The sequence below is a fragment of the Chlorocebus sabaeus genome, chromosome 15 (genome assembly GCF_047675955.1).
Source record: "Chlorocebus sabaeus isolate Y175 chromosome 15, mChlSab1.0.hap1, whole genome shotgun sequence".
NCBI classification, from domain to species: domain Eukaryota; kingdom Metazoa; phylum Chordata; class Mammalia; order Primates; family Cercopithecidae; genus Chlorocebus; species Chlorocebus sabaeus.
The window spans coordinates 63,887,014-63,912,188 of NC_132918.1; the positions used below are offsets into that span (position 1 = coordinate 63,887,014).

General features: G+C 38.1%; 1 pseudogene; it reads left to right on the forward strand.

Moving 5' to 3' along the window:
• The first annotated feature begins 730 nt into the window (after positions 1–730).
• Positions 731–25,175, forward strand: part of LOC103241739 (UV excision repair protein RAD23 homolog B pseudogene) — a 93,116-nt pseudogene continuing 68,671 nt past the window's right edge.

Here is a 25,175-nt window from a genome sequence, read left to right on the forward strand (position 1 = left end):
GCCGCCGCCGCCGCCGGAGCTGCGGCTGCCGCGGAAGTTAATTGCAACTTGACTTCAAGTTGTCCTCTTTCCCCATCCGAAGTGGGCGTTTAAAGGGGAGAGCGAGGCGAGGAGCGAGCGAGCGAGCGCGCGGGGCCAAGGGAAGGAAGGGAAGGAGGGGGAGGGAGGAGATGTTAACGGGCGGGGGGGGGGGAGAAGGGGGAGGGGGCGGCGGCGGGGGCGGGAGGGGGAAGGGGCCGGCGGGAGCTGCTCTCGGCTCGGCGGTCGCGGCGCCCGCAGTCTGGAGGCGCACCGGAGCGGCCGGAGCGCCCCCCGCGGGAGCCCGCAGCCACCCGGGACGCGCATCCAGCCGTGGCGCTTCGGGCCGGGCACGCTGCGCCCGGGGGCTCTGCAGACCCCGCGCAGCCGCCGCTTCGGAGCTTGTGCGGCGCGGGCTGGCCAGTGGGGCGGCCAGGGCCCGGCCCGCCTCCCTAGCGCCCGCCCGGCTTCTCCCCCTGGCGGTGGGAGCCTCGGCGGCCGCTGGCTACACTAGGCGCACTGAAGCCCGAGCCGAGCCGAGCCCGAGCCGCCGCCGCCGCCGCCGCCGCCGCTGCGCGCGGCTCCCGGGCTCCCTCCCAGCGCGCCGGCCGGGGTGTGGGGGGCGGCGGGCCGGAGGGGCGAGGGCGGGCGAGGGGGCGCGCACGGGGGTTGGCGCGGAAGACAGGACCCTCAGCCTCGAGGGGTAAGTGTGGGCGCTTGGGGGTGCGCTTGGGGTGCGCGGCGCCGTTCTCGTCGCCCGCCAACCCTGCCCCCTCACCTCTCCGGGGCCCCCACCACGCGCACCCCTCCTGTTGTCGCCTGCGGCTTCCTCTTGTTGTTCGTTGTTTGGCTGGGTTTTGGGGGGTGAGTAGAGGGGGTTACTGTAGTGTGTGTGCAGGCGGAGGAGGAAGTCAGGTGAGAGGCCTCGAAGCACCCCCACCCCAACCCAGCCTGCGTGGGGTGTATGCTTCCCCACTAGGGGCATGTGGGCCAATTTTTTTTTTTTTTTCTCTGTCAATGTTCGGTCGAGACGATGTTTCCTAGAGGGCCTCCTTCACTTACAGCCTGGTCTGTCCATCTCCCTTCATGCCACCCTCGTCCCTCTTAGCCCCCTATCCAGGAGCCTTGCCCCCCAAGTGAGGAGCACGTGGCGGAAGGAGGAGCAGGCCCTCTCTTGAAGACCCCCACGCTGTGACCCAGCCCATTTGTTTAAATATTTATCCTCACGTCACCAGCTGTACTTTTCAGCCCACTGGAACAAGACGCCTAAGCAAGGTCCAGTTTCCCCAAAAAGCTGGGGGCAAAGCGGGAGAGATGAGGATTTTATTGACAGGGGACTTGGGAGAGAAGGGGTCAAGGAACCTTCCCAAGTGGAGACTGAAACTCAAAATATCTCTACAAAAAGACTAGGGTGACTGGAGGCTCAAGACAGCCGGCTTAGGAGAAACTGGAGCTCCATCAACTTTATTTCTCTCCCCCTGCCTCTCCTCCCCTCAGCTCTGAGGAAGCTAACAGGTCTTTTGTTTTGTATTGTGTAGCCTTTGGGAAATTTGCATTGAGTATGTCAACAGAAAATTACTACTGTTTACTCAAAGTTAAAGGGATTGCAGAAAGAGAAAACATAGTTTTTACTTTTCCTCCTCTTTGTACGCGTGTGTGTATTTGGCAAGAAGTGTAGTTAGGTTCATGGCATGAACTGCAAAACGTCAGGTTGTAACAATAAGGACTGTAGAGCTGCCTAGGTGTATTTTTAGAAGCCGCACTTTCTTGAATTCCTTTCACACAAGACTTGCTCTCTCATTAAGTCCCCATAAATAATTTTATTTAGAGAGGAGGGAACTGTGGAAGCAGGAGGGAGATTGCTAAGATTTCCATTCTGCCAGCGCACAGCACTGTTTGCAGGGAAGTTCCTGGAAAGTGATTGTGGGCTGAGAATTCAGTTTTTCCTAAAAGCTCTGTTAGGTCCTGTTGTGTCAGATGGCTATGAATAAAGCACGCTGGGAAAATCCTGATATCCGTGCAGTCTTATTTTATCTTTTACACAGTGGTTGATTCGACTTTCAAGCCCTGGTAACAAACACATCAACTGTGCTGTATTTTTGTGTGGTTTTTCTAAATAAAGGAGAATACAGCATGTATTCATGCTGCTTTTCCCCCGTATCCATGGTTATTGAATTCCCTGGAATTTATTCATCTTTTTTCAGTTGATCATCAGTTTATGCTGAGACCATAATTCCAAACATATAGGAATTTTTTAAAATTATGAATTACGGTTCTTTTAGTGAACCAACCCTCCTTTTTAAAGACACAAGTGCCCACCACAACTCCTAGTTCTGTAAAGCAAAGCAAAAAGATATAAACGATTATAATGAGGAAAACATAGTAAAATGTTTTCCTTCTAGGATCACTTTCTGCCCCACAGGTCCCAGGAGACATTAAATCCTCCTGCCTTAATTTACCAAAATGCTGAATTTCCTAACCAGTAACAATATCTGTGTCTGAGAAAGATATCAGGTTTGGAATGGAAAAAAATACATTCTCAGTATTTAATTACTGCATAACAGTAATTTATGGTAGCAGGCAGTTGATTTTCCAATTCTGAAAGCCTGATATGAAGCTGAACAGAAATTTGAAATTTTTAAAAAAGGTTTGTTTTGTTTTCTTTCTTGCACTCTTATATACTCATCTGCTTCCCCAAGTTATCAGCCAAGCCCCTATAACTGAAAGTATGATATGCTCCCCTGAGTTGAAGCAAGAGACCATTTTGCTCCCCATTTTTTGAATTTGCTTTTTCCTCCAAGTAGTCTTGTATAGAGAGCTCATGGGCTCTATTAGAATACAGAATTATGTAATTCTGGGTACAGTGCATTAAATAACATAGTTTGATAAGCTCTTAAATGTTACACCTCCACGTAGTAGGAATTTATTAAATATTAAGATGTTAATAAAATATTGTAGTTGGCCACAGATTTCATAGCACAAGGCTAAGACCCTTTTTCAGAAGAAAGGGGTATTTAATCTGGAAGTTATTTGGTTAGTTACTATGGTCTGAATGTTAGTGTTCCCCCAATATTAGGGTTCATGTGTTAGAACCTAATATCAAAAGTGATAGTATTGAGATGTAGGGCCTTTGGGAAGTGATTAAGTCATGAAGGCTCCAACCCTCATGAGTAGGAGGAGTGCCTTTATAAGACAGGCTGAATCTAGCTACCTTGCCCCTTCCATTGTGTGAGGACACAGCAATAAAAGTGCCATCTGTGAAGCAAGGAGTGAGCCTTCACCAGACGCCGAATATGTTGGTGCTGTAATCTTGGACTCCCCAGCTTCCAGAACTGTGAGCAATAAATTTCTGTTGCTTATAAATTACCCAGTCCAAGATACTTTGTTATAGCACCTCGAATGAGCTAATGCAATAATATAGTTGTGCTACTAGATTTTTTTAGCAAGTCCAAATCTAACTTAAATGATTGAAAGACAAATCTGGAACATATCAAATGGCCAATAACAGTAGCTGGTATCAAAAGCTATACTGGTTATTTCCTTAAAAGAATAGACAATAAAATATTGCCTACTAAACATTAGTAGAAACATCAAGGGAAAGGATAAAACAGCATTGACCTTGAAAGAACTTATTTGCTGGAAAAATGACATCGAAATGTGAAAAGACAATGGATCAGTTAGTGGTTTGAATTGAAGAAATACTTGAGAAAAAAAAAAATACACACACACACACACATTTTTCTATTCTTTTAAGACCAGAGGAATTAGAGATCCTAAAGCTCTAGGTTGGAAGGTATTTTTAAAGTTAATTTGTTCCATCAAATCTTTAGAGGCCATTCAATGCAGACATTTTGGGTGTGAAAGGGAACTTACTACTTACCACCATTAAAGCAAGGATTTTTACCTATACATTACTTACCAGAGAGTAGAGTTCACTATATATTGTGCAAGTGAGATTCTATCTTTATGTACTTTGTTTTTACCTTATATTGCGCAGAATTAGTCTCCCTGAAACTTCCAACCATTAGTCTTCGTCCTGCCAGTGGCAGCCAAACAGAACAAATCTGTTTATCAGTCAAGATAGACATTGTCGTACTAGAGTAACAATTCCAATTTTTTAGTGGCCTATAACAGCAAATGTTGTTTTCTTGGTTATGCTTTAAATCCATTGCAGTTTAGCTGGTCTGTTCCATGTCTGTCACTCTAGATCCCTGGCTAATGAAATAGTCACCATCTTGAATGTTTCATGTTGTTATGGCAAAAATAAAGATCACTCTGGAAGATTTCATGCTGACATTTAAATGCTATGGCCCAGCAATGACACACATCATATGGCCTCACAAAGAATTAACCAGGATTAGTTGTGTGGCTCCAAGGAATCATTACAAGGAGGTCAGATAGTGCAGCCTATCTTGTACCCAAGAGTAGACAGCTGTGGTGCACAATTCTGTGGACTACAATTCTGGTAGTAATCCTTGTCCTTATGATAACCTGCCAGCTAAACCGTCTCTTCCTGCCACTTTATGGCCCAAGTCTTCCTTTTTTTAGGGCAAACACTGCCAGAGTAGCCCCCAGCTTAGAGGAAAACATTGTTATTGGGGGAACCCACCCCCAGTATTTCAACATTGGTTCTTTCTATTTTCCCTAAGTGTCAACCAGTCTTGAGAAATAAAGAGAAAGAGTACAAAGAGGAATTTTACAGCTGGGCTGCCAGGGGTGACATCACATATCAATAGGTCCGTGATGCCCACCTGAGCCGCAAAACTTGCAAGTTTTTATTAGGGATTTCAAAAGGGGAGGGAGTGTATGAACAGGGAGTAGGTCACAAAGATCACATGCTTCAAAGGGCAAAAGGCAGAGCAAAGATCACATGCTTCTGAGGAAACAGGACCAAAGCAAAATCAGAAACTCCTGATAAGGGTCTATGTTCAGTGGTGCACGTATTGTCTTGATAAACATCTTAATAGAAAACAGGGTTCGAGAGCAGAGAACCAATCTGACTTCAAATTTACCAGGGCTGGGGTTTCCCAATCCTAGTAAGCCTGAGGGTACTGCAGGAGACCAGGGTGTATCTCGGTCCTTACCTCAACTGCATGGGACAGATACTCCCAGAGTGGCCATTTATAGACCTCCCCCAAGGAATGCAATTCTTTTCCTAGGGTCTTAATATTATATTCCTTGCTAGGAAAAGAATTTAGTGATATCTCTCCTACTTGCATGTCCGTTTATAGGCTCTCTGCAAGAAGAAAAATATGGCTCTTTTTGCCTGACCCTGCAGGCAGTCAGACCTTACGGTTGTCTTCCCTTGTTCCCTGAAAATCGCTGTTATTCTGTTCTTTTTCAAGGTGCACTGATTTCATGTTGTTCAAACCCACGTTTTATAATCAATTTGTACAGTTTAACACAATAGTGGTCCTGAGGTAATGGACATTCCCAGCTTACACAGATAACAGGATTAAGAGATTAAAGACAGGCATAAGAATTTTAAAAGTATTAATTTTGGGAACTGATAAATGTCCATGAAATCTTCACAGTTTATGTTCAGAGATTGCAGTAAAGACAGGTGTAAGAAATTATAAAAATATTAATTTTGGGAACTTATATGTGTCCATATTAAAATGAAAGCTTCACAATTTACATTCCTCTGGCATGGCTCCAGCTGGTCCCTCCGCTCAGGGTCCCTGACTTCCCACAACACATTGTATGACTTCTTTTACTCTCTACTGTCTCTTTGAATGCACCACTACAACCTCTTGTACCCTTGGAACCCCTAACAAAGTGTGGTTTGTTTTTATGTCACTCTTTTATATTTACTAATATTATATACATTCTGTTTTCTCAGGACTTATTTTCCTGGCAAGGGTATAATAAATAGGCATTTTAAACAACTATTATCTGAAAATGTCATGATCATTATCAAAATTTGAAATTTGGTCTTGAGTAGCTACTTCCCTTGCTGTGAACGTCAAATGTCTTATATGATCTTGTAACACAAATTTTAAAAATCCTTCATTCATTCATTTATCTTACTTTTTTTCATTCAGTAAATATTCATTTTTTACCTAGTAGAAGCCAGGAACTCTTTTATGGACTGGGGTTGTGGAGATGATTAAGAGTTCTCCTCTTCAAGAAACACATTTTCCGATTGGGCAGACAGAATAAGAAGTCATTATAATGCTAATAGAATCACAAAGTGTTATGTGAACACTTAGAAAGAAGCAAAGAGCTAGCTGGCAGGATTTAGAAAAGTAAAGGAATTGACACTTAAACTAAGTCTTGAGGATAAGTGAGATTTCTCCAGGCAGAAAGAGGAGGTAGAGAGAGGATATTTCAAGCAGGGAGACTAAGACACTGAACATGACAAAGACACTGAACATGACAAAGCTTATTGTTTATGGAATTGTAAGGAATTCAGTGAGGCTGGCACATGGGGTCTTTGTAAAGGCTAAAAATTCTGAAGGGCCTTGCAGACATTCTCTAGAGTTTGGACATTATCCCATACATCAGGAATTGCAAACTCTTATGTCTACCTTGGGCCATGCATGGATGTACCTGACTAAAGCAGACCTAGTTAAGACCATAAGCAGTGGTGCGGCTATGGCAATGTGAAGAATATATCCTCTGTCCAAATGGGATAGTAAATGCCATTGATGCCAAATGTCAGATCTTCCGTTCTCCAAAGAAAAGCAGGAAATTTAGATTTATATGAAAAATTGAATATTAAATGTTATCAACTTATCCATATTTTAATGTACACTGTTATTCTTTAAGCTAGTTTTGACCTGCAGACAAATTTTGTATAGCTTTTGCATGTGTATTTCTACTGAAGGTCAAAGTGTTTATACCCATTGGAGAACAGTAGCCACTCTTTATCTGCAAGTTATATGTTCCAAGATCCCCAGTGGATACCTGAAACTGGATAGTACTGAACCCTATGTATACTGTTTTGTCCTATACATACATACCTGTGATGAAGTTCAATTTATAAATTAGGCACAGTAAGATTTTACTAACAATAGCTAATAATAAAATTGAATAGTTATGATACACTGTAATAAAAGAGACTATGGTCTCTCTCTCTCTCTCAAAGTTAACTTATTACACTGTATTCACCTATTTTCAGACTGCAGTTGACCTCAGGTAACTGAAACTCCAGAAGATAAACCTCAAATAAAGGAAGACTATTGTCTCTTTTATCTCAACCTATCCCATAGCCATGTGCCTAAGGACTGTCTTGAGGATATTTAATTTTTGTTATTTTTTAATTGAGTCCACTCATTGCTTACTCTTCCTAGCTGCTCTCTTGCTTTGATGCCAGACTTGCCTTCCACTCAATAGTCAGAAATATGCAGCACTACCCCACACTTTCCTATAACCATTAAAATGTTAGAAATACTAGGTATCCTTTCATAACACATGCTGACCATTTTCTTGTAGATTTGGTCCCATGGATACATCCATATTAAAAGTCATTCAATTCACTGGGCCATCAGGTCTTTAAGTTCTTGACAACTTGGCTCTACAGATTACAAATTTTATTTAATCTTCTTGACTAAAAGAAAGTCAGCGTTCTTGAGTTTTCTTGTCTAACTTATAACCAATAAAAATCATCCATTTTATGTGTTCTGTGAGTTTTGAATATGAAGGGGCAGTATGAGCAAATTATATTTTACGTGAACTTTGGAGTAAATAAATATATCTAGGCAAAGCCACTTTAGGTGTCCAACTGTCTGGATTCTAATCCTAGTTCGATTAGTTGCTACCTATGTGACCTAGAGCAAATCTCCTAATTTCTTTATGCCTCAGTTTCCTCATCCATGTTACAGGGATGCTAACAGTTAGTAGATGGGGTTAGTAGATGCACAGTGCTTCAGAATAGAAAAATGAATTTACTAGGATGTAAGTGGGATATAAGTACTTACTCCTGGATGACATGATGTTGTGCTGAGGGTACACAAGCCAAAGGAGAATTATGGCTTCTATTTTTGGAATATTTATTTTTTACTTGAGGATTTTAGAAATTATTTTCTTATGGAAACAGTCACACATATAATGGAATTAACTGTAGCATTTTGCATGAATTTTAAAGAAAAACAAGAGTCTTAAAAGATCTTTCAGCCACTTGGGACTTTGGGGGGAAGAATGGGAACTGCATTGTCTTCCTTCTGCTGCGCTCTCTCCTTTATTAGGTTGGTGGAAATGCTTACACTTACCACACCATATACACTAGTTACATTTACCTCAAAACTGTGTAAGTACCTCCTGTTTTTATGTGCTATGAATGCTGCCCAAGTGTAGAATCTTTGCCATTTAAATGTTCAGATTTTAAACCAGAAATGTGTTAGGGTAAAGAAGAAAATTATTAGAGCATAACCTTAGGGAAATCAAGTCATAAAAAAGAAAATAGCTGAACTGAATTCTATTTCCCATTCTGTTACTAACCAGCTGGCTTATTAATGTCCATAAAGGGAGAGATTTTTGTCCTTTTCACTGATAATCCTCCACACCTTGAATAAATAGATAATGTTGAATGATCTTGGGAAAGACACTTTGTTAAAGTCTCAGTTTCCTCAGCCACAAAACAAAGATGTGATCTTAAACTTAAACTTTAGTGTGTAAGGAATTAAATAGAGTGTTTGTTTAAAATGCAGGTTCTTTGAGTCCATGCCCAGAAATTCAGATTTGGTAGAACCAGATGCTATTCAGCAATCCACATGGATTTGGGGCTTGGGTTGTAAGAAGCAAAAATCCAATTTAAAAAGGAAGGTTTTATTTTTTATTTTGCTTCATTTTTTGTCCCCCTCTCTTCCCCTCCCTGCACATAAATTGGAAAATACAATGCAAGGACTACTTAAGGCATATTTAGATCTAGCTGTTCAAATAATGTCATCAGCCATCTTTTGGTTATACTTTCTTCTCTTTTAACTTTATTCTTAGTCTGGTTTTTCCTTTAAGGAGTTCATTTTTAAGAACTTCATTCTTAATCTGCCTTTTCTCCTAGCTTCCATTCTTCTGACATGAAACCCCAGCACAAAGAGTATTCCTTTTCCTTAATTTTCCAGCTAAAGAACTACGCCCAACTTGACTGTATTAGATTATGTCAGGTACCCAAACCTGCACTCATCAGCATGGTCAGCACCTATGATTCACTCCTCAGCAGCCTTGAGTCAAATGCCCACATTGGATTTGGGAGTACAGTCACTCTACTCAAACCATGTGGGCTTGGACATGAAGGTGGGATGGTTCTCAAAGACAAATTGGAATTAATTTTTTTAGAAATAAGGAAAATGGATGTTTTTTAGCCAAAACTATAGATCTCCTACCACTACTGAGCATTTTTAAGATGTATTTAGAGATGAATGATCCAAAAATGTTACAAAAATATAACCAGTATTCTAAGACATTGAGACATTCAGCCCTCAAGGTGATAAAGCAGGGTCTGAGAAGGACCTAAGATGGTCACAGTCCCAGTGCCAGGTGCCTCACCTATTTACCTCAGTGTTTGGGGCAAATATTAAATATTTTCCACGTGTGTTATTGTATTAGTGCGTTTTCACACTATGAAGAACTACCTGAGACTGGGTAATTTATAAAGAACAGAGGTTTAATTGACTCACAGTTCCACATGGCTGGAGAGACCTCAGGAAACTTAAAATCATGGCAGAAGTTGAAGAGAAAGCAAGACATGTCTTACATGGCAGCACTAGAGAGAGAGAGAGAGAGAGCAAGAGAGCGAGCAAACAAGGAACCGTCACACACTTTTAAACCATCAGATATCATCAAATCTTGAGACAGCACTAGGGGGGTGGTGCTAAACCATTAAAATCACCCCCATGATCCAGTCACCTCCCACCATGTCCCACCTTCAACTCGTGGGGATTATAATTTGACATGAGATTTGGGTGGGGACACAGAGCAAAACCATATCAGCTATGAAGGTAATGTATGTGCAAGTGATCTGTGACTTATGCTATGGGAATCAGTGGATTTTGAGAATCAGTCAAAATCATTATTGTATGTTTGAGGTGACACTTTGAAGTCATCTCAGACATACAATAATATTACTACTCCAGGATCTTCATGAGATAATCTGGAAGTTGGTTGATGCAATTGAAAAGACAAAACCCTAGTACAAAACAAAATGGGACAAAGAAACAAGCAGGACCAGCAATTGAATCTTGCCTTGATTTGGTTATCAGTTTGTGTTTATTTAATAATCTTGGACAAATGTATTCATCTAACGAATACAGCCCCAGCCTGGATCCCAGCATGCCTTGTTCCCATTAATGTTTGAAACATAAATGGATACACACTATACAGATAATGAAAAGGGGTAAGCAGGCAACAGTATGGAACAAAAAAATGAGTTGACTTAGTTATCAGATAGGTCTTAGGTGTATTACATGTGAGTTCATGGAAGCAAATTCTGGTGAATGAATTATTAACCCCCATTTTTATTGAGTGAAGAAGCTGCTATCATTTCCTTAAGCTCATTAATACAATTAATAAAAATAAAATGTCCACCTCTTCATTTTAGTATTAAGTCATTAGTTTAGTTTCAGATGGCTTTTCCATACCCTCGCCCCACTGTTACCTTCACCACAGTAATCCAATGTGTAGCAAGAAGTGTTTTCAACAAATAATGCTGGAATAAATAGATATCCACTTGGGAAACCACAACAACATTTATCCATATCATACCATATGCAAAATTCATTTGCAATCGATTATAGATCCAAGTATGAAGCTTTTATAGGGAAACATAAGGTAAGTTGTAGATAGAGAAAAATTTCTTATGAGCCATAGAAAACAATAACCATAAAATAAAAAAATAGGTACATTACATGTTAAAATGTAAAACTCAGCACAGTGGCATATGCCTATAGTCCCAGCTACTCAGGAGGCTGAGGCAGGAGGACCCTTTTAGCTCAGGAGTTCAAGTCAAGCCTGGGCATCATAGCAAGACCACGTTTCTATGATTAATTAAATTTAAAAGTTATGTTTATCTAAAGAAAAGCAGAGTGAGAAGTGATGTCTGGAAATTCCTATTTAAACAAACATTACTACTAGAAAGATTTCCTCTCTTGTGCATTTAGTTCAAATTTTTTGTTTGTTTTGTTTTATTGTTTTTGAGACGGCCCCACTCTTATCACCCAGGCTGCAGTGCAGTGATAGAAGCTGACTCTGTGAGCTTAAGCAAAGCACATTGGGAATTTTCATGCAATCCAAAATCAGGGATGCAGTGGAGCCTTAAGAATAGAAGAACTGGTTGGGCACAGTGGCTCATGCCTGTAATCTCAGCACTTTGGGAGGCTGAGGTGGGCGGATCATGAGGTCAGGAGATTGAGACCATCCCAGCCAACATGGTGAAACCCCATCTCTACTAAAAATACAAAACTCAGCTGGGCATGGTGGCACACACCTGTAGTCCCAGCTACTTGGGAGGCTGCGGCAGGAGAATCACTTGAACCTGGGAGGCGGAGGTTGCAGTGAGCCGAGATTGCGCCACTACACTCCAGCCTGGGTGAGAGAGAGAGACTCTGTCTCAAAAAAAAAAAAAAAAAAAAAAAAAAAAAAGGAATAGAAGAACTATTGAAGTGCTGTAGGGAACCAAATCAGTTCTTTCTCTCCATATCTCATCTTTGTCTTCTTCCTCTTAGTAGTCCAGCTCCCTGCCTCCTCAGTTCACACAGTGAATCATGGTTTCCAATTGTTCTTGAGCAATCTTCAGTCAATCCACCCTGAGAAAAGACCATCTTCCTGTCTTTCACAATTCTCAGGGAAGAGTCTGATTGGCCTGCTTGGGTCCAGTGACCACCCTTATTCCAATAAACTGTGACCAGAGGCAGGATGATGTTTAAAGACACATAGCATATTCTTTCATCTCTTGTAATGTGGAGTGAAAAGAAATTGCATCACAGTTGATGACCACTCTACATTTCCTCTTCATTAGACATGAGACAGAGTTCACAAAAATTTTGCATTTGGTCACAGTTTTTAATGGCAACAATTATTGTTGTGTTGGTTTTTTACTTCTTTGATTATCTGATATCAGCATCTCTTCTCTGCATGTCTACATATTGACTAATACATATTAAGGGCCATAAACAAAGATGGTTCATTGTGGAAATGGGCACATTTATTTATAAATTATTAGCCAAGATCTATTCAAATCCAGACATGATTTGTTCTAGTCTGGATATACAATAAAATTAATTTAAATAATTTTAATCAACTTCAAAAACAGCAAATTCCAAGACAATTAGGATAACTTTAAGAACTCATATTTATTGAGTTAACAGATGGTAAATTAAAAAACAATGAAGCTAATTTTTAAAATCATTCATTGAATTAACAAATAGACTTATTTAACAAAACTGTTTTTAAGCTGCTTTTTTATCCTAATATGCATGTTTTAAGATTCAAATTTAGGGGACTCTAGAAAGACACAAAGTGAGTTTCAGTAGATGAACTACTGAATTACTTTTTAAAAACTTCAGAATCATCTGAAAAGAAAACTGTCAACAATAAAAATATAAGAAATAAAACTATTTTAGTTATTGGAAGGGATGGAGGGTTTGCTTCTTCAATTCCAGTTTGCTCGCTAACATGGCCCTATGGTGTGTTAGTCTGTTTTCACACTGCTGATAAAGATATACCTGAGACTGGGCAATTTACAAAAGAGAGGTTTAATTGAACTTACAGTTCCACGTGGCTAGGGAAGCCTCACAATTGTGGTAGAAGGCAAGGAAGAGCAAGTCATGTCTTGCATGGATGGCAGCCAGCAAAGAGAGAGAACTTGTGCAGGGGAACTCCTCTTTTTTTGTGAGACTTATTCACTATCATGAGAACAGCATGGGAAAGACTTGCCCCAGTGATTCAATTCCCTCCTACCGGGTTCCTCCCACAACATGTGAAAATTCGAGATGAGATTTGGGTGGGGACACAGCCAAACCCTATCATATGGTTTTCTGTGTTGCTGACCTTGAAGTATCTTGAGAGTTTCCTCTGCTAACAGAGACAAAGTTGCTCCTGGCCAGAATTTTATTTCTGCATTTTAATGGTCAAACATAAAAAACTTCCCTTCTGATGGCTTCTTGAGCCTAGTGCATGGGTGACTTGAAGTATGTTAGCACCAAACAGGTATTTTTTCTTTGATCTTTTCTGTTTTCTCCTTTGTTTTTTAGTTGTAAGTGCCAGAAGCTGACTCTGTGAGCTTACAGGAAAAGGAGAATTTCATGGAAGCACATTGAAAGCATGGGTTCTTTTCCTTTTGGGTTCCCACTTCATGGGGTCTCCTTGCAGCTTTTGGAGGTGGAGCAATTAACATCTCCCAGTACATGAAGTGTACCAGAAACTGTGGTGGTTTTCAAATGAGAGTTCAATCACTTCTACTTCCTGAGGATTTTATAGATGAAATTGGAGATAACACCAATGATACATTAGGATACATCATTTGCATTTTACCAGTTATGAGTTTTAACATGATGGCATATTTAGAACTAGAATTATCCATGTAGAAATGAAGTTATTACATAAAAAAATAAAATGGGAATACATTTATTTGAATGACTAGTTGCTCAATTACTGTTACAGTCTTTACCATGGGCAGTCACAAGCTGATGTAATTTATTTTATGGTCCTGGAAACTTCTTATCTAAGGTCTGATCTTATTTTATGTTGTAGGTATTCCATTACTTGATCAGTAATGTTTAGAATTATATATACTTGTTTTTGTAGACCAATTCATTAGTTGTAATTTCCGTTAAAAAACATTTAGAGATATAGAAACACACTTATTGTTGAGATTGTAGTAAAATTATTTTATTGTTATGCATTTGAAACTCTTTGGCCCCTAGCCCCCTTTCCTCTGGAAATAATTGTTTTTATAATACCAATTTGATAATATGAATGTTCTTAGGAATGTAATTATAACAATATAGTAGGAGAGACTATATTGTTTTTAATTAAACAAGAACAGATGAAAATAAGAATAGATTATAACCAAATGAAAAAATGTACTAGATGAAACTTCTATTCTGCAGAAATAGAAATCAAAGATATAGAGGAAAAATTTCATAACCAGTCTAAACATCCAAGGAAATGAATAGAGTTAAATGGATAAAAGGTAATTAGATGACCAATTATCGAACTCTAATTTAGAATGTGGGCTACTTAATGGCAATACACATCTTGTTACCCAACCCCAAAGAGATAGCTTAACATATAGTATTTACTATTATTGTTAAATAAACATTCTTTTCTTGAATTTATAGATAAAATAATGAGGGTTTTAAAAATAGAGCAGATGGATAAGAAGTAAAAACTTCAGTTATAATAAAAGAAAACTTTCCATATGTAACAACTACACTGACATTGTTGGGTTTCTTTTGAGCAAAGTTAAGGAATGCAAGACATAAATAAATAAATTTTTAAATTTCTAGGACAAAGAAAATGTCTTAAAGCACATGTGAAGGAAAAACATATATGCTTTTGTAGATTGCCTTCATCTTTCTTATATAGAGCAAGAACTTTTTAAAGAACACAGGTAAATGTCCACATAATTTTAGGAGAAACAACTTTGAAGTATACTAGAAAGTCTGGTTGTTTCCTTATGAGAGTTCAATCACTTCTACTTGCTGACATTTTACAAATGGAATTGGAGATAACACCACTGATGCACTAAGCTACATCATTTTCATTGTACCAGCTAGTATTAGTTTTAACACGATGGTATATTTGGAACTACAGCTATTTATGTAGAAATGGAGTTGTTCCATAAAACGTTTTATGCCTACCCAATTATCAACTTATGCATAAAAGCAACAGAATAACAAAATCTTCCAGGTATCAGAGAATATAACAACCAAAAGTCTTTTCTGCAAAAATTGTAGAGAAATATTATCCAGATCACTGAGAGGTGAGATAGTATAAAAACTCAAGAATAAGAAATTCCAGTAAAAAAGATTAATACTAAGCATTGAGGGAAAAGACAAAATAAGTGAAATATAGTGAAATCAAAGTGAATTGGGAATTGATGCTGATAGCTAGATATTTTTTACTAAGGGAGCAATGTTTTCAATAAAATAATCCTGGAGGGTTTTACATTTTTAAATAAAGCATCTATACCTAGTGATCACAATGTGGAAAGAGGAGAGGAAGGAAATAAAAGCATTAGAAGAAGCAGCATTGTTGCTTTATTTTCAAGTCATTAAATAAGAATGCATGTAAGTATAGTTGTAGACAATTTAGTGTCGGCACTAGTTGAATTGAAAGCAGGATATCTATTTTCTAAATAATTATCAAAGATAAAAAGACAAACATAGTCCATTCAAAAGACAAAATGGAAAGACAACAATAACGAACGATTTAAGAGAAGAAAGTTTAAGTTCAATCAAGCTTAAAAATTATGACAAGTATAAATGGCTTAAATTTTCCTATTCAAATGGAAAGATCCTTAGATTAAATTAAAATGAAAGTCTAATGATTTGATGGTGCTTAAAAAAGTCATACTTAAAGAAAAAGGACACAGAAATATTTTTTAATGGCAAAGTGTTTTCCAGCCTAACATGTTCACGTCCAAATCAAAAATACAATATGAATATCAAACAGGACAGAATTTTTGGCAAAAATACTCTAAAACAGTAAACATGACAAAAGGGACTATTTTATACTTGTTACTAATGTCATTCTACTGAAGGAATAATAGTGCTGAAAGATTATGCATTAAATAACTTCAAATAAAAAATAATTTGTACATTCTGTTTTTAAAATACAGTATTATTTACCACAACAAAATAATATGTATCCAAGCAGTACAAAAGTTTGCAAATTTAGGAGCTTCACAACTGAAGTACTTTATATCAGTAGGTTAAATAAGAAATAAATTATTAATTTAATAGGTTTTTTGAAAGCAGAAGAGAAAATTTACTATCTGTTCCTGATAAAATGGTGAAAATAGAAAAAATAAAATATTTTTCAACATAATATTGTATCCTAATTATTAATATCAAAATTAGTTCAGAATACTGAAAATGTACATATTTATAACAAGATGGGATGGAAGTTGCTATAATGATTTTACCTTAATAATATCATTTAATAGTATTTATAAAACTCTGATCAATGTAATAAAACAACCAAAGAAAGAAAAGCTACATAGAATGAAAAAAAGAGATACAACATTATGTATTGAAAAAATATTTTTATAGTGTAAAACCCCAAAGTAGTCAATGAAAACCTAAATAAACAATAATTAGTAAAATATTAAAACATACAAACATTAACAAAAGTCAACAGTGTAAATGTCAGCAATCATTAACTCACACATAAACTTTTAAAAGAGATAAAAAAAAATTCATAGACTGGTTTCAAGTGTGAAGGATAATATTTTTATATTATTAATTATTTCCCAAGTTTAATGGAAATATAATAACAATCTCCTTTTCATTTTTTACTTTTTGAGGTAGTGGTGAGAGGAATTTGATTCATTATAACTCTACAAGAAAAAGTAGTCAAGAATAGCGAAGTACAATTTTTGAGAAAGAAGAATAATGAGTGACTATTCTTATCAAATATTAAAATATAAAGTTATAATAATTAAAACCATACTGGCACCAAAATAAATATATTAATGAGGCAAAACATGTGGGCAAATAAATTATATATAAAAATGAAATATTTGGTAATGGCCACAAATTAAAGGAGAGGGAAAATGTTTTGTAATATATGGACTAACAGTTTGGAAAAAAATCAGCTTTTACACTCATTATATACATAAAATGCATTACCCAAGCTCAAACCTTAGGAAGTCTAATGAGACTTTATTTTATAGGCTTAAAGCATTGTAACAAAATTGCAAAGTGAACAGTAAAATAGACTTGATTGTATTAAACACTGGATTATGTTAAAACAACAGTGTAGCAAGCAAACAGTCGCCTAGGTGCAATTGCAATTATTTGAACATAATAACAAAGGGTTGATATGATTATTTCACAAGAGCTCATACAAACTCATACCTAATATATGAGATAAGAATGAAATCACATTTCATAAAATATGAAATATAACACATTTGCAAGCACATAAAAATCCAGCCTTAATAATAATCAAATGAATATACAATAGAATGAAAAAATGTGTTATATTTAGACTTACTCATTTAAAAATTGATGTCAAGGACTTACACTTTCAGCTGCTACATTTAGATCAGCTCATCCTATAAGGACAAGTAGAACAATAGAAAAGTTGAATAAAATCTACCAAACATTTGTTTAAAAGCACTGGAGAGCTCCACAGTGGAGAGGGCTTGAGAGCAAAGAATTTAAGAGAGATCCTAACTGCCTGTCAGAAACTAAAGTAAAACATCACTTAAAGAAGAGATGATCTTCCAGAGGTCCAAATTATCTCTACAATTTTTCATACACAATGTCTGGCATTCAATAAAATTACCAGGCATACCAGAAGACAAGAAAAAATGACTGAAAACAGAGCTAGAGGAGATCCAGATATAGGAGTAATAAATTTTAAAATATCTATGATATCTTTTAAAAATTATATAAGGAGATAGAAAATTTCAGGAGATTACTGTTAACTGTGATAAAGAATCAAGTGAAAATTCCAGAACTGAAAAATTAACTGAAGTTAAAAACTCAATAGGTGGATATATGAGCAGATTAGAAATTGTTGAGAAACATACTTATGAGCAGTAGAAAGTTTGATGTTAATACCTAACAAAGTCAGAAAAGGTGTATTGGAAAATGATTTCTGTCATGTAACTGGTGGCATGTAAACCTATATACCACTTTTTGGAAATACTTTGACAATGTGAATCCATTATTTGAACAAAAATTATTTATGTCTTTTAACCCAGTAATCTTATCTCTGGGAATGTGCCATAGGAAGTAAGTTTTTAAATGCACATGCCTCATGTATGAAGATATTCACTACAGACTTATTTATGATAGTAATAACTATCTACAGACAATGTTTAAATACTTTATTTCAATTAATGCAGGTTAATCCTCACAACAATCTATGGTGCTAGTTAACATTACTATGCTCATTTTACAGATAAGAAAACTGAAACATTGAGAAGTCAAGTAACTTGCTCAAGATTATATAGCTAGTGCATAGAGAGGCAAGGATTTGAACCAGACTGCGTGGCTCCACATGCACTTTAACCTGCTTTATTTAGGCTTTTGGAAGCAACCTAAATAGCTAACATTTGCTAAATAAGTGCAGTATACATGGTCTGAGTGATATTTTGCAGGTATTAAAAAATGAACATTCTGAACCCTGTTAGCAACATGGCAAATACTTCTGATATGATGTATGCATATAAATATGATCAAAAGGAAATATCCCAAAAGGTTAATGACAGTTATGTGAGGTTAGTAGCACAATAGTTTCTTTTCTCATTTTCTCACATTTTTAGTAATGTGTGTTGGTTGCCTATATTAAAAAACAACTACGAAAAAGTAGTAGCATGTGTTGGATCAGAACATGGGCTCAGACTGCCTGTGTCATCTCTTATTAGATGTGTGACCAGGGAAAAGTTATTGACCTTTTGTTTCTAAGTTTCTAAGTTATCCTGCAAAATGAAGATAATTGTAGTAACTACCTAATAACGTGATTGTAAGGATTAAATTATTTAGGACACTATTTGTTACTTGGAAAATATGCAAGCATAAGCTATTTTGTTGTTATTGTTATTTTACTACCAAAGCTTATTGTTTCAGAGTCCCTCGGTGACCAGGCAAAAAACAGTTCCCTCCAGCTGGTCCTCAGATGGGCACATCTATTAGTAAGTTTCATTTCTGTATGTGGATCTGTATTCATCCTTACAATGAATTCCCCAATACTGAAGTTTCTAGGAACCTACCTACCATTGGCTGAAGGGTTGCTTCTGAATTCTTTCCCAGAGGCAGTGACAAAAATCAAATATCTGATGTATTCTTTAACTTTCAGTAAGCTCAGGTTCCCTGCTTGTGTCACATCTCTAAACATACATACATGCGTGATTGAAACTGTCTATTGAAAGCAATGTTACATTAACATTATCAATACTGAATTAGAGGAAATATCTATCAATGTCACCAATTCCACCTGTCTCTTGATGCATGACTTTTTACCTGACAGGGTAAATAACAATAGAAAGTTTTTTTAAAAAAATAGAAGAGTTGTTATGAAGGGATTTTTCTGAATTAAGTGCCCCAGAGAGACTAGGATGTGCTTTAAAACTTTTTGTTCCACCTGGCAGATCCAAAAAAATTTGGAAGCTTTTGGTTGAACTCCCTCATTACTTGAAGTTGTTTCATTAACATTGAATATATATATCTTTTAGGTTACCAAGGCTTATGGTTAGCTATCTTAATGGCTAGTGATATAAGACCTTTGTAACAAACCCTACCAATGGAACTGACAGGATTTTACCAGGGAGGATATTGCAGTCCTTGTAAGAGGAAGGATACAAATTGGCATTTCATACATTTGTGAGAGCAATCCCCTTTAATGTGTCTGTTTGATTTTCATGATATTGCAGGCCTCTGCTCTTGTAAGAGTTAGCTGCAGAACCCACATGTGAATTCTTGTAGGTGAGTCCACCATTTCACTAATACTGTCTGTGTTTTCATTGCCTCAATTAAGTCCGTCTGTCATTCATTGGCAAAGTCCTTTGGTTAAACTTCCTAATAATTCTCAGCTCTATCATATGGTAAATGTTTAACACATTGCTTTAATGTTTGAGTTTCTCATTTTTGCTGGAGTTATTATTCCTCTCAGGCTTATTCGTGAATGCATTTCTGGATTTATGCCTCCCGCGACCCATTCCAGGATTTACCCCAAACCTTCCACACTGTTTGCTAACAAAAGTTCTGTTATGACACAATAGTACTTATTAAGACAGATTTACCATCTAAGTCTCAGGACAGCATTTCACAACCATAAATAACTGATTACATGAAGAACCAGAGTCTGGTAGTAGTGAAATTCATTTTCCTTCTTGAAAAAGTGGATCAAAGGATTCAACCAACAAGTGGTGAATCAATAAAAAGCAGTAAAATAGTGAGAAAAAATGTTACCAAAAGACCTCAAGATTACTGATGCATATGAATTGCTTTTTTATATAGGAAAATACTGGATCATTTCTTATTATCATAGTATAATTAGAAGCAATTTCATGTGTTCATTTTGCCACATGAGTTTAAACGGAATTGGATTTGGTTGCCTCTCTAACATGAGTTCAGTGTCTGAACTTGGGCAAATTTCTAAACAATTCTGAGCTTCACTACCTCTGCTTGAAAATGAGAACAATTGTATTTATCTATTATTTGTCTATTAGGTTATGAGAGCAAAAATGTTGTAACATGAAACACCTGGCATCCAGCAAGCAATTAATGCTAGTCCTTCCCACCCCTATTTATGGAGGTAGAAAGGAAAAAGATAACAGACAGCTCTACTTTTATTTTTACATATATCCTTCATTGATTATCTTATGAGTAAATTTTAAAACAGGCAAAATTGTCATCTCTTCATCCTTCATTTCTCAGTGCTTTATCAAATTTCTACTATGAACTAAGAACTGAGTGCTATTGGAGACACAAAGAAGAGTCAGGTATTGTTCTGTTCTCAAGGACATTAGCATCTAGAAAGGGAGATTTTTTTTAATGCCATTAGAGAGACAAAATAAAGCACTGTCCTAGTTTTAAGCAGGAAAAATCATTTTAACCGGGGTTACCAGGAAAGGTTTCATGGAATAGGTAGTGTTTGGGCTTTAAAGAATGGATATAGTTTGGAAAGCAAGGAGAGAGGAAATACAATGAGTCATGACTGAAGCACAGTTGACCCTTGAACAACACAAGTTTGAACTGTGTGGGTCCACGTATAGTGGATTCTTGTCATCCAGAAGTGGATCAAAAATATGGTATTTGCTGGATGCAAAAAGCCATGTATAGCGAGGACCGACTTTTCCTCTATGTGGATTCAGCAGGGTCCACTTGAGTATACCAGGATTTTGGTATGCTGTGGGGTGGCCTGGAACCAATCCCCTGCGCATGCCAAGGGGAGGGACAACTGTAGTATAATTGAGAGAAAAACCATTGCCCCAGGATTGGAAAGACAGATTGGCATTACCTTGGATGAACCACTTCTCCCCTCTAGCCTTCAGCTTCTTCACTTGTGAGAGATGTAGAATAATCCCTGCCCTGTTGGTCTTTCAGGACTGTGGAGAAGGTCAAATGGGAGCTTGGATGTGGAAGCTCTTTGGCAACCAAGAAACACTCTGCAAATGAAAAGGGTATCGTTTTTCCTTTTCTCCCTTGTACCGTAAATTTCATGATGGCACTTAACAGAGCCAGTCATTTTGGTATTTAAAAAATGTTTGGTGAAATAATTAGTTATTGGTTGAATGAATGAATTTATAAGTGAGTAAATGAATTAAACAAAGGTATGGAGTAGGAAAGCACACAATATGAGCAGAGAATAAGGGGTTATTTCTGGAAGCATGCACTAGAACTGGATGTTAGGGATGTGAATGTGGCTAGCTGGAATGGGTCTGTGGTTCTCACAAGGTGATCTGTTGACCAGCAGTGTCAATACCAGCGGTTAACTTGTTAGAAATGCAAAATAATTATGAATTTGAAACTCAGGGTGGGACCCAGCAATCTGTTTCTCTCTGGGTCATTCTGATGCATAGCAAAGTTTTGAGAACCATGACTTTGTATTAAAGTGAGGAGTTTGGAAATTATTTTTCTCTAAGTTCAGTGCTAATGAAGATTTTCAACTGTGGGTGGACATAATCACAGCTGTATTTCTAGGATGATAAGGCAGGAGGTTGTACCTACAATATCTATGACTTCAGCATTAAAAGGACAATTAGAAGTACTGGAAAACACACTGTATTTGCCAAGCTCCAGAGATGAAGATTTTGCTTTTTCCTATTTCCAAATAATATCCCCATACTTACCTAAGAGATAAAGCAGAACAAGCATTGCTTCCAGGCACTGGGGGATCTCACTTGGTCTGCAGAGACCAGGCAGGATGAGAATGTTTATGTGAAAACAAAAATGAGAGCAGACTGTCAAATATGGCCCCAACCTTTCTGCAGAAGTAAGTAAGCCTTTAGTCCTGACCAACTGTGAGGAAACATTAAATGGAACCTTCCAAACTGGTTTAAAGTAGGCAGCTAAGCCTATGCCAAGGACTAAGCCACCTATGTCTTAGGGCTGGTGGATACAAATCTGCCAAAGGAGAGCACATTACATGGAGGAAAAATGAAGACCCTCAGGGAAACATTTATCCTAAAGGGGAAAGAGTCAAGACAGAGATATCATGGTCAGCTGGGAAGGAGATGGAGGGGAGAGGCAGGAGGTGAGCTGTTCAGATTGCTAGCATGACCAATCCAGATGGCTAGGATGACCAGTCATCCTGGTTTGCCCAAGAGTTAGGGAAATCCCACAATGTAGGATTTCCAGTACAATCCTTGTCAAACCAGGACAATTGATTACCTTAAGACTGCCCTTTCACCTGTGTTCAATACCTGGGGAGAAGGCATAATAAAAATAGAAAAAATCACTGCTCTCAACGTCACTTCTCAAAATATTGTCCAGAAACTAGCAGCATAGGCTTCACCTGGGAGCTTGTTAGAAATGCAGATATTCAGGCATCCTAGACCTACTGAATCAGAATCTGCACATTGACAAGAGCCCTGAGTGATTTGTATGCACATTACAGTTTGTCTTAAAAGATCCTGTGGCATCCTCTGGTAAATAATGGAGCACAAATAGAGAGCAGAAATAATTTCCTCTGGGCTGTAATATGGCTAATATCCAGGTTGATCAGGTACTAAACTAAAACCAGATCAACCTTGCCTGGGAAGGAGGCAACCTAGGAATGGAGAGCAACCCAGGCAGAGAGGGAGAAAGATGGCTGACACAAATTAGCCAAGAGGGTAATTGAACTATTAATTCAACTATTAATAGTAGTAGTATTTGTAGGGAATGTGAGAAAAACCAGCAAGCCAGCAACTGTATGGTAAGAATAAAGCTAGAGAAATACTCTTCTGTTGCCAGTACTGTGACCCTTCTAGGCTGATGTGGGCTGGGAAATGGGTTATGCTTAGAAATGTGGAGCCTGCCAGATGTGGTGACTCACACCTGTAATCCTAGTACTTTGGGAGGCCGAGGCGGGTGAATAACCTGAGGTCAGGGGTTCAAGACCAGCCTGACCAACATGGAGAAACCCCGTCTCTACTAAAAATACAAAATTAGCCTGGCGGTGATGCATGCCTGTCATCCCAGCTGCTCGAGATGAGGCAGGAGAATCGCTTAAACCCGGGAGGCGGAGGTAGCAGTGAGCCAAGATCACGCCATTGAACTCTAGCTTGGGCAACAAGAGTGAAACTCCATCAATATCACAAAAAAAAAAAAAAAAGAGAGAGAGAGAGAGAGAAAGAATGTGGAGCTGCAAGTAGTGAGCTTGCAGTAGTAAGCTTGTAGAGAAAAATCCAAAATGATCATCCACTATAAGTGTTCAACTGTAGATCTTGGCCTCATCCACTTGCATGTCATTCAAATATAGTGTGCAAAGAAAGTTTAGTTGTCTTTTTTCTGCCTGGTCTGATCCTCTTCATGGTTTCCAGCTCTGCAGTCTAGCAGGGATAATTGACACTTAATTATAGTGTTTCATTCTCCTCTAGCTTGAATGTATTTCTTTCACTTTCAACATTGAAGCCAGTAGTTCTTAAAATCAAACATGCAAACATGCATCAGTCACCTGGAGGGCTTGTTAAAACACAGATTACTGGGTCTGCCCTCAAGGTTTCTGATACAGCACATCTGAGGTGGAGCCCTAGAATTTGCATTTCTAATGAGTTCCCAGGTGATGCCGACATTTTTAGTCCACAGGCTACCTTTAAGAACCTCCGATTCAAACTATTCAGAGTTTATTTCATATCCAAAAGTGATTATTTAAAAATTATTTTAGATTAATGCTCCTCAAACTGATTGATTTTTCCAATCATGTACCAAATACATAATTCTATTGCACATGACCAGTATTCAGCTTTTGCCACAAGCAACTCACCATGCCAGTTCCACACACCTGAACTGATCATATCCTATTTAACAAGATCAGTCCACTGATCACATACTAGGATGTCATGGCAATGTGAATTTATGATATAAGTTTCTAAACATGAGCTTTCATCTGTATTTATATCACCCCCAAACAGGAACAGTTTGCGGACTGGCACTGGCCCTTGGACCACACTTTGAGTGACATTGTTATAGATGACAGGGTCTCTTATAGGAAAATGCACAGTCTTTCTTAGATTCTCTACCTTCCTCTTCCATCTCATTCCCAACATAGATCTGGGTACAAGAGTGGGGTCTTATTATAATCTTGTGGCACCTGGGGATCATGCACTATCCTCTAAATAATCAATAGTTTCTACTATGGAGAGGCTCAGTATCTTCTCCCCTGGAATTGGGACCACTGAAATATAACTAGAAGCCAACTGATCTTTTGGGATGTTGTGTGCTTAGTCTTACCGCTACTGCCATAGTTCTGAACGTTTCCCCAAGCATCAAAAAGGCCCCATGACCTCTTTTCCCCCAGACCTCTGCCAGTCCACCGACATTCTCAGTGGGGAAGTAAGAAGCCTGGTGGGTCCTGCTTCCCACGCAAAGGTCGTGATGAGACAGATGCTTTCTAAGTCCCATATATCTACCCACCTTCTGCTGTCACCTCTGTACCTCCTGAGTCACATGGAATGTTGTGCTGAGCCAAATGGTCAGTCTTCTAGAAGCAGTAGAATATTGGAGGCAGCTTATACCTTAGCTGATTCTTAAATTTTCAGGAATTTTGTGAGCCAGTTTTTAAACATGGCCATTGTTGAAAATTAAACAATATAAACTTATAATCAAATATATTATATTAAAAATAAAGAATTAATGTCTCCAACTCATCACTTCCTGTTTATTGTTTTACACTTTACTACTATCTATGCCCATCGTATGTGTATGGTGGAAATACTACATAATGATATTTAATGGTGTGCCGCCACACAGCTCTTCCCAACTCTGCATTCAGTGACATCACTTTGGTAGCTTGAAATCAGCCATGATAGAAATACTATGTCTTAGAAATTGGCAAATATT